The sequence below is a fragment of the Panthera tigris genome, chromosome D4 (assembly GCF_018350195.1).
Source record: "Panthera tigris isolate Pti1 chromosome D4, P.tigris_Pti1_mat1.1, whole genome shotgun sequence".
In the NCBI taxonomy this organism is placed as follows: Eukaryota; Metazoa; Chordata; class Mammalia; order Carnivora; family Felidae; genus Panthera; species Panthera tigris.
In genome coordinates, this window is record NC_056672.1 from 54,128,078 (window position 1) to 54,139,501 (window position 11,424).

Genomic DNA, 11,424 nt, shown 5'->3' on the forward strand with positions numbered 1-11,424 from the left:
CCCGGGAAGATGAGCACAACACTACTGAAAATGACACAAGAGAATATACAATAGCTTGCATTTCAGTTCTCAGAACTCTGAACATGCCATCTACACACTGTCATCTACTTTGTGTTATGGCCCACCGTCCAGAATTGGGGACAACTAGCAAACGTGTCGAGAGTGAGATATGGTAGACTTTAGAGGAGTTAAGTAAATAGGATAACTAAGAGGAAAACCAAAGTAGGGAGAAAGTAGGCCCAGTAGGTTAAAAAGTGGGAGAGTTCATAATTTAAAAGCCAAGCTCTCATGGCACATGGCTTAGCAGTGAGAAAAAGAGCTAAACAGAGCCCATGGACAGCTAGACAAATATCTGGAAGGTGATGACACTGTGGATAGAGAATTCTTCAGACGGCTATGTTTTTGGTCAAATATCAGTCTAGATATTGCTGTAAATAAAACTGTGAATAAAATTTAAATCAGTAGATTTTGAGTAAAGCAAATTACCCTCCATAGTGTTGGTGGGCCTCGTTTGATCAGTTGAAGACCACAAGAGCAAAGATGGAGATTTACAGAAGGAGAAATTCTCCTCAAGACTGCAACATAGATAGGGCCCCTGGGCGGTTCAGCTGGTTAAGCATCCAACTTCAGCTCAGGTCACGATCTCATTGTCTGAGTTCGAGCCCTGTGTCAGGCTCAGTACTGACAGCTCAGACCCTGGAGTCTGCTTCGGATTCTGTGTCTCCCCCTCTCTCTGCCCTTCCCCTGCTCTCTCTGTCATTCTTTCTCAAAAAAAAAAAAAAAAAAAACCAAACATTAAAAAAAAATTTTTTTTAAAGACTGCAACATAGAAACACTGCCTTGAATTTCTAGCCTCCTACCTTGTGGAATTCAGATTCAAGACTTCAACATCACTTCTTATCCTGAATTTCCAGCCTTTCAGCTTGTCTACAGATTTCAGACTTGCCAGCCCCCACAATCACATGAACCAATTCCTTAGATCAATCTGTCTTCTTCTCAGTGTATCTTGATAAATAAATAGATGATGGAATCTCTTATATCAACCTTTTTCTTTCTCTGTCTCAATAGATAAATAGGGAGGAAGATCCTATTGGTTCTGTTTCCCTAGAGAACTCTAATACACTGACTAAACTTCATGAGCTCACAGATATTATTTTGCTTTTCTGAGCCTCAGTTTCCTTATTTTTAAGATAGATGTAATTATACATAGTTTACATAGGGTTGTGATAAATAGCTATGACAGTGCCTGACTCAAGTAACAATAAATGATAGCTGTTATTATATTAATGTAACTAAATCAATGGTTGGTGATTTATTCAGGAGAGTTTTTTACTCATGCAGTATAGACCAGAAGGATATTTAAGTATTTTAAAACTCTACCTATTTTTCCATATGAAATCTATTATTGTGGTTCAAGTTAATTCAGCAAGCAATTCAAATGGTCATCTCTTACCAGCCCTGCAGTACCAAATGGTACAAATATGCATAAAATAACTGACTAGCAGGTAGGACAGAAACTAATACAAACTAAACTAACAGATACAAACTCTATCAGAGTTACACATGCAATTCTATGAGAAGGAAGAGAGGGGCAGTTCATTCTGTGAGTTCAGAGGGGGGTGGAGGGGAAGAAGTGTTAGGAAAAGCTAAAAAAAAGAAACAGTATTTGAGCTAGGTCTTAAGACTTAAAGGGGGCTGGGCATGCAGGGCAGGGTGTGGTCATGGTGGTGGTAGGCAAGGGTGTTAGGTTTTTTGGAAGAAAAACACTATTCTTAACAGAAAACAGAAAACAGAAACAGGCCTCAACTGGCCCAATGACAAGGCAGCTCCATTCCCTCCAACCTGCTAATTAAAAGACCATCTTGTGCAGATACATAGACAGGAAAGAAACAATAGTCAGGCAAAGGCTTAAACACCCAGGGAATTCATCAGTTCAGAGGAGTTAAGATTTTGCCTTCTATTTGGTTTAAGTTGTCAGGCTGATGTACCTGGAACGTTAGTCTGCTGGGGATATTTAGACAAACAAGAGCCTGGGGCTTCAGCGATCACTGAAATGCCCTTTGGTGGGCTTATGGAGTGACAGCAGGTTCCCTGGTTGAAAAAGACCCACAGAAAAGCTGGAGGTGTTATTAAGCTTCCCCAGAAGGCAGTTTGAAACAGTCCAATGCATTTCAAAGCCTCTAGAACAGAATAAAAATAAAGAGTGCTGTAATCTAAATGTTAATATCTCATCAAGTTTTATCTGCGGGGAAATGGGGGAGCAGCAGCTCTGCAGTGTCTTTTTCGGAAGCAGATAATGTAGCAATAAACAGCTGGCTGCCCTCAACTCAGGCATTTTATGCCACCTTTGCGCTCCATCTTCCCTGCCACGTGGTGACATCAAATCAGAAGAGGCAGGCTTGGCGGCTCTGGTCTCAGGCCAGACTGTAATGTGCAAAGAAACATGCCTCTTTAAAGGAAGAGTGGGGCTTCTCCGGTGTCCAGGGCGGCTGGTCTGATGACGCCGGATGAGGCCATCCGGGCACTTCCTGCAACTGGTGATGCACAGAAGTTGTTATTCCTTGGGGGCCACGCCATCAGCGTGCGTTAACGAAATCCTCAGGTGCCCAGTGAAGCAACTCCAGAGGCACATGCTTCTCAACGAGCATTTTAAGGAGCATCAATGATGGTAGGGCAGTGAGGAGGTTGTGTGGGTACAAAGCACTAAAGCTTCATCAAAGTTTGACCTCGTCCTATCAGAACCACTTCTGGGATGTCTGTCAGGGATACAGAGAATGTGCAAGGAGTGGCGATTACTACTATTTGTGCTATATGTGAACAGCAATGTTTTATTAGCGATACTGGTGCTACCCCTAGGAGTACCACTGTTTAATCCTTCGTAAGGGTTTAGAGTAGGCCAGGATTCGTTCTAAGCATTTTATATGCTTAGATTACCTCACTGAATCCTCACAAGACTGAAATACAAACTATATTGCAATTATTATTATTTACCACATTTTCCAGATGAGGAAACTAAGACACAAAGATGTTAAGAATGACCAAGTTCACACGGCTAATGAACAATGGAGTCAGAATTGGAACGTAAGGCCATTTGGCCCAGAGTCTAAGCTGTTAGGACTACTAATCCCCGCCTCCTCGCCCCGGGGCAGAAGAGGTCCATGTGCCATGTTCATTAGGATAGAAATGTCTATCCTTAGAGCTCCTCTAAATGTTTCCAAAAATGTCTCTTATCTAATTTCTGACATTAATGCTACTTTGGTAAGGGACAAAATCTTTCATTTCCTAGGTAGAACTAAACCCCATAGGACATTACACAGTGACTAAATTTAAACTAACATGTCAACAACCAGTGGAGAATTGGATGTCCGGGAGGCTTCCTCTGGTCACTAAATGGCAGGTATTGACAAAGTAACAAATAACAGGGCTAAAGTCAGCAAAGACATCCTTATTGCTTAATTTACAATATTGTCAGTGGTTACCAGACCGTGCTCTTAAAATGTTGTGCTCTATTACTTTTTTCTTTTTTTCTTTTGCATTATCTGTATTATGCTACAAAGCTTCATATATGTATTCACAGCTACGCCGTATGGGCATAAAGTTGTGTACCTTTCCCCAACTGTGGATTATTAGGGTAGGAAATATGGATCTTTTTTACTCTTACAGAGAAATGTCAAATGGTGCAGCCCCAAATCACCTTTAGATCTGTATCAATCTCCTCTGTTTCTGAGTTCCTATTTTATGTATGCTCTATAGGAATCATGTTGGTGTTTACTCATTTATGATTTTGAACTATAACATCATTATTTTTTGTCCATCTTTCCATAAGGGAGGTCTGGGTGTTCATTACATTTTTTTTTATACTCTCCTCTCTGGCAAAATTCTGCATCTAAGCTATCACTCAACAAATATTTACTAAGAGATTATAAAATTTCTTAATCTATTCAGATACCGACAGTATCAGATTTCTTTGTGTTGGACTCTCCAGGCATTCTCAGAATCTCATTTTTGGAAAAGCTTACAGAACAGGAGATTATTTGGGTTTTTTGCAAAACTTAAAAGAAATTACCCGTAAAACTACATTTTAGGTATTTTGGAGCTAGGGGATTAGATTTTATAGAATATTTTTATTTTTCTCCCAAATGGTAAATCCTCTGAGATTTTCTACTTCTTGAGTCAATGCGATAGTTTACATTATTTGTGTTAGTTAGGCTTCCAAGTTTATGACACTAAACTTGAAATTGGGAAAGACATACCGCTTTTTTAACTGACTTTTCATGTTACTATATTATTTTTTTATTCTTAATATATTTGTGCTTTTCCCTCCATGCATTTAATGATTTTTTAATTGATCTTTGCTTCCTGCACATTCATGATAAGTTAATGCTCAGGAATACACCGGGGTGTTTGGCAGTAGCTAAATGCACCCAATGTACAGATAGGCATCTATTAAGTATCTCTAGAATGCTTAGTAGTAAATACTGGTAACCTCTGAGAATGACAAAAGCAAGCTTCCCCCATCTAGTGGAATCCTCACTTGTGTAGGTCATGAATCAGCAGCTATGAGGGGGTGGAGAACAATTATGGGATAATTGAGCATCTGACTCCATTCCAGTTCAGGTCATGATCTCATGGTTGTGAGATCGAGCCCTGAGTCAGGCTCTGTGCCACAGAGCTTGCTTGAGTGGGATTCTCTCTCTCCCTCTCCTTTTTGGCCCCTCCCCCTTCTCTCTTTCTCAAAATAAATAATCATTTTAAAAAATCAATACATATTTTTAAGAAAATAAAGAGGATCTCTGTATGTTGCATTGACTCATGATTATATGGAAGCATTCTTAAGACAATCTGTAGGTTTACAGGAATAATTTGTTATACCATAAATAGCCAGTGGTGATTTTAACTTACATCATCTATTCTCTAGGGATTATTTTATAATAATAATCATAATATCTACATATAGCCATTTCAAAATAAATTGTTTTGATTTTTCTTTCAGGAGTTTTGGGTCAAGAACAATGTAATGTTATCATGCTCTTAACTAATTAAAGAGAGAACATTAAAGGGTTAATGCCTCTCAAGAATTTAACTTAATAATTTTCTAGTGTGGAACCATGACAATATGTGCCCAGAGAATCAGTGTCTGAGAATAGCATGAGACAAAGAATTTAAGAAAGAAGGAAATAAGTTTTATCAGTCTAATATTGCAAGCTTTTGGATGAAAATGCCCTTTTGACATAACATCTCCCCAGATGAAAATTTCTTCACAGACAGAAAAATGAATGGTGTTTCATTAAAAGTGGCATGTCTGACTCAGAGATTTATGTACACTGCATTGGAAATGAGATGCACACATATTTCTAAGATATATTAATTATGACAAATACAAAGCAGTTGTTTATGGCTTTTAACCAGCTAAAAGAAGAAAAAGGAAAGCTGTTTGTGGAATATTTGCAAATAACTTCAAAAGTACTTATGAAATAAATCATTGTAATAGTTGGCTTATCAGTGAAAGTCCCAAAGTTGATGGCGTTTGGCTTGCTAAATGGGGTAAGCAAAAACAATTTAACATGTTGCTGGAAGTATATATATTTTTTTCTCTGATTCCGTTAATCTTTTTGAGTTGACTTAATTATAAAGTGTAAACAAGACCATCTCTATAGGTAAATCACTTTATAAACTATGTATGCATAAACACAATTCCACAGTCCCACTGCCACAATCCATCCATCTGTCCCTTTACTTACCCCTTATACAACTTTGAGTATTTGGATGCCCAGATAAATAATTTTCACCCATCATCGGATCATTATATTTTGAGCACAGTTGCAATGGACGATTGGCAAGGTAAGATTTGTAACATATTCTAAGCTGGTTAGATTTTCCTGGGAAGCCATTGAAAACATTGAGTGATATAATCAGAATTACACTTGTGAAAAATCACCTCAGCTGTTTCGTGGGGAATTGGAAAGGAGCAAGAATAGAATGGCAGACCAGACAGGTGACCACATATCTATTGCCATGTGATACCAGCTGGGAAAAGTGTGGCAGTCAATATAATTGGACAAAACTGGGAAGTAGAATCCAGAGGACTTGGTAGTTGATTAAACGCGTAGGCTCACAGAGAGGAGTCAAAGGTAGAGTGAAAGGAAATAAGCTTATGTGGAGGAAAGGCACTTCCTTCATTGGAGGAGAAAAAAGTAGGAAAAATCCCCGTGGAGGCAGTTCTTTTTGAAGTTTTGGTACAAGATCATGAGGAGTTTCTTGGTTAGTTTAGTCATCTTTGGGTCATGGAGGTGAGATATACTCTGAAGGGAAATGGGAAGGAGAGGGACCGAAGGTTTGGAATTCACGTAAGCACAACATGTACATGAATCATGTCAACTCTCTCTCTCTCTCTCTCTCTCTCTCTCTCTCTATATATATATATATATATATATGATCAGAATCAAAGAGGTTGTAATTACAGAAAACCAGAAAGAAGGATCTAACCGAGGTTAAATACAAGACTAAAAGACTCAATCAAAATAAAATAGTTTATACAGGTGAAAAGTAAGTTGAGCAAAGATATGCAACGTGAATGCAAAGAACGAGGAAGCAAGGAAGAGCCTATTAACATCAGATGAAGTAGAATTACATGAAAAATTCAAACATGAGAGAGGAGGCTTTTAGAAATTTTCAAATAAAAGTTACCATTTATAATCTAGAAATATAAAACCCTTTGATATATTTCCCCAACGTGCTGCTAGGCATACCTTTCATGTTATCATTCCAGGCAGCAAAATCTCTAGCATCTGTTAATCTTATAAATTTCATTCCTGATGTTCACTTATACATGCTGACTGTAAGAGACAGGCTGTATTTACATGAATCGTATATATTTTAGAGTGTTTGCCCAATGAGACCACAAAGATTTTAAAAAGTATAAGTTGCCAAACCAGATGTGAGAACTCTGAGACACCATAAAAAAAAAAAAAAAAGTTAAAATGTAGGAGTTTGCAGCAATTGGCAAGAGACTATAATACTGGAATGAAACTCTACCATAATGAATATCAACTGAGAACAATGAAGAGAATAATTCGAAGGAAAAAAAAAAGATAATACCACTTGATCATTTGATAATGAAGAGCCTGTAAGAGTTTACATGTTTAACCCACTGAATCTTTACAAAGTTTGCATACGAAGCTACTACTGTCAATCACTACTGAACAGATAAGGTCAATGAACCTCAGACCAGTTACATAACTCCCCAAGGAAACAGCTAAGACAGCAGAACTGAAATTTGGACCCAGGCAATCTGTCTCCAGAGCCAGGGCCCTAAATCTCTGTAAGGTACTGGATTCACTCACACTGATTAAATATCAACCCAGATATTTGCATTGAATCAAATGAGGGGATTACTGGCCTCACAAATGGGGGATGTTCCTTTCTCTTTGATTTTCTATTGTTACCTCTCTTTTTTTTTTTTTTTACAAAAGAACAAATCTACCCTTTTATTTATTTACTTTTCAGTATATTTAAATCCGTGAGGGGTACAGTATCACACTGATTCTGTGACCAATGGCAGGGAGGTTGCTTCAGAAATAGCTTGAACCAAACCACTGTTTCCATGAGCATAAGCTACTTTTCCCCAGATTACCCTGCTTTTGTTTGATTTGCCACCAGGAGTCACTGTGTTGCTCTTTGCTTTGTACACAGAAGCGCATCTCTTGCCTGGATAGAATTCAGTTTTATCTCGAGTATAAACACCTTCAATTTTTTTTTTTTTTTTTTTTAATATATGAAATTTACTGTCAAATTGGTTTCCATACAACACCCAGTGCTCATCCCAAAAGGTGCCCTCCTCAATACCCATCACCCACCCTGCCCTCCCTCCCACCCTGCCCTCCCTCCCACCCCCCATCAACCCTCAGTTTGTTCTCAGTTTTTAACAGTCTCTAATGCTTTGGCTCTCTCCCACTCTAACCTCTTTTTTTTTTTTTTTTCCTTCCCCTCCCCCATGGGTTTCTGTTATGTTTCTCAGGATCCACATAAGAGTGAAACCATATGGTATCTGTCTTTCTCTGTATGGCTTATTTCACTTAGCATCACACTCTCCAGTTCCATCCATGTTGCTACAAAAGGCCATATTTCATTTTTTCTCATTGCCACGTAGTATTCCATTGTAAACACCTTCAATTTTAAAAGCCATGTGCTCCCTCTGGATCTGGAGACCCCGAGGACAGCCAGCAAAAATGGCCTTGGACCACAGCCTTCCAGACATATTTGTCATTTTAGGAGTCCTGTTCCCAGCAGGCCTCCACAGGCTCCAAGATGGTGGAAATGCAGTTCTATTGTTAACTCTTCCTTAAACATTTGGTAAGATTCTCCAGGGAAATCCTGTGGGCATGAAGAATTTTTCTTAAGGAGTTTTTAAATTACAAATTCAGCTTCATTAATGGTTATAGGATTATTCTAGTCATTGATTTCATCTTGATTGACTTTGAGTAGTTTGTAGATTTTAAGGAATTGATCATTTAAGTTTTTGAATTTATGAATATAAATTTGTAGTTTGCCCTCATTATCCCCTTAATGGCTATAAGATCTTTACTAATATCCTTTGATTCATTCCTGATATTGGTGATTTGTGTCTTCTATCTCTGTCACTTTTACTAGAGATGTATAAAATTTATCATATATTTTTTTAAAGAGTCAGTGTTTAGTTTTAGTTCTTGATTTCTACTCTTGTTTTTATTCTTTTTTCCCTACTACTTGCTTTAGGGTTTTTGTTTTCTTTTCCTAGTTCTTTCAGTAGAAATTGAGATTATTGTGAGGCTTTTCCTCTTTTCTCATGCAAATGTTTAGTGCTATAAATTTCCCTCTCAGCACAGCTTCAGCTGCATCCCACAAATTTTGATAGGTTATATATTATTTTCATTTATTTCTATGTATTTCTTAATTCCTTTGACTCAAGGATTGTTTAAAGAGCACTGTGTAATTTCCATTTGTGTTTGTAGATATTCCTGTTGTCTTTCTGTTACTGATAGTTTTATTCCATTTTGGTCAGAAAACATACTCTATATGGTAAAAGTTTCACCTGCCATCACTCAGAATGAAGATAATGCAATGAATTTGCAGCTCCAGAAAAAAATAAGACTAGAAAACAGAATATTCATATGATATGTTGGTTAATATTGGCTGCAATTTGACAAGGACATTTAAGAGACAAGCCTTAGAAAGGAATTTGCCATGTTACAAGCAAAAATGAAAAGAGATGGGGAAGTTCAGAAACTTTCTCATCCCTAATGGCTAAAAAAGATAAAACTGAGTATGCATATGGGTAACAAAGGCAGATTACTATTCAGCCTTGAGGCAAGAATCAAATGAACCATATGGCCAGCATATCTGTTGTTAAAATCTCTAAATGGATTAAGATGTCAAAGAGGGAGGATGCAATTAAGGATTTGGCAACTCATTAATTTTTTTCTCTGCTTCTTACATTTTCCAATGGATGGTGCCAAATCTTTTGGACTCCAAGCTTCTCCCCACATTCAATGCACTGGAAGGAGCTCCAGGGAAACCAAAAGAACATAAAATAAAGAACAATGAGTGGAAAAGAGTGAGGAACTGAAGTACAAATGCAAAAGACTCACTGTTTCAGATAAGGGATATAGTTTTTGTCTTCCCATGAGAGGAGAAAAACAGTTGATGAGAAAACGGGCTCTCTGTGTAAGGAGGCTTTAAACTTTTCCAGAGATGTTTTGGCTGAGCAAAGGAGAGGAGGGGTTGGGAGAAGAGAAGGAAAGTTATAAAGTGATGAATGGAAGAGGAAGGGGTGACAGAGGAGGCAGATGAGCAGCAAGGGAAGGGATTCTGTACCATTCTGTCCTCACATATGAGTTTTCTGCACTCAACAGCCCATCACCTGCGCACAGCCCAACATCCAATATTCAACATTTTAATCCTTGAGCAGAGTCCACACCTCTTAGTAGAGAAATATATGAAATTAAAACATAAAGAATAAATGTTATCAATAGGACAGAAATTGGGCCAGGGTGGGGGGAAGGATGGAGGAAACACAGAAGGACCACTTATGGTCATTGATATCCCTATGTTTATGATATGAGCCATGTATCAGTTTCCTGGGGAGCAGTAACAAATTACTACAAACTATGTAGCTTAAAACAAAAATATATTGTCTCAGAGTTTTGTAGGCCTGAGATCTGAAATCACAGTGTCATCCGGGCCATGCTCTCTCCAGAAGCCCTAAGTGAAAATCTGTTCCTACTTGCCTCTTCCAGCTTCTGGTGGCTGCAGTGTTCATTCCTTGCTTTGGGTTTCCATTCCTTCAATCTGTCTCTGTGGTCACATTGCCTCCTCTTATGGGTATGCTCCAAATCCCCTCCCCCACCCTCCACCCCATCCCCACCCCTGTCAACTGCCTCCCTCTTGTAAGAATACATGCCCTAGCATGGAGATCCCACCTGGATAATACAGGATGGCATCCCCATTTCAAGATCCTTAATTTAGTCACATCTTCAAAAAAGACTTTTTCCAAATAAGGTTTACAGGTTCCAGAATTAGAACTTGATATCTTTGGGACCACCATTCAGCCCATTACAAATTAATTCAGCCCATTAAGTGAATTGATTTAGGATGATACATTTGCTAGGATATATTACAAATATATAATAAAAATCCAACTTTGCCCCAGTGACAAGGATCTATGAGTGGCTGTTTCTTCAGAATTTCATTTCTTAATGCATACATTAAAGAATTGAGCTTTAGTTATTTTGTTAGCAGAAATAAAGGAGTTATTTGCTGTAACAACTCAAATTTAGGTTTTATGTTATGCTGCTATTTCCTTCACATCAAATATTGACTAAGAGATTTGCTTTTATTTTAATTTCCACATCACCTGTTGCTCTGCCTACTTTCCAAACTGCTGAACAAATTGAACAAATGCAGAAGAGGTCCATCTTATACGGGGTATTTATAAAGCTACTTCTGTAGCACAAGGAGTTCCTTATATTTTAGGAAGTTGTGACACCTTTAATCACAAAATATTTCACCAAAATTTTGATCCTCTTCAATACATAGGAATTTATAAATGAGGTGGAATTTACATAAAAATATGTTTGGGAGAGAACTGAAAAGTGTTCTCCCAATGCAAAGCAATCAGGAATGCATACACAATCTATAACCAAGGCTCAAAGACAACATTTGCAAGCACTAAACTTTGAGAAAGCAGAGGTGAGGTATTATAGATACTGAGGTATTAGATATACAATATAATATTGATTTTCCTATATATTTTAAATATTTTTTTCTGTGTGAATAAAATCACCGCATAGTATTGTGGAAAATCTGGAAAATACCAGGAATATATTGTCTAATTAATTGCCTGCTATCTAACCACATAGCTATACATGCTTTATACAATTTTACCAT

At 37.8% G+C, this 11,424-nt stretch overlaps 1 pseudogene; it reads right to left on the bottom strand.

Annotated features, from left to right (window-relative positions):
• Positions 1-7,511: 7,511 nt before the first annotated feature.
• Positions 7,512-8,257, bottom strand: LOC107179096 (annotated as a pseudogene).
• Positions 8,258-11,424: the final 3,167 nt, after the last annotated feature.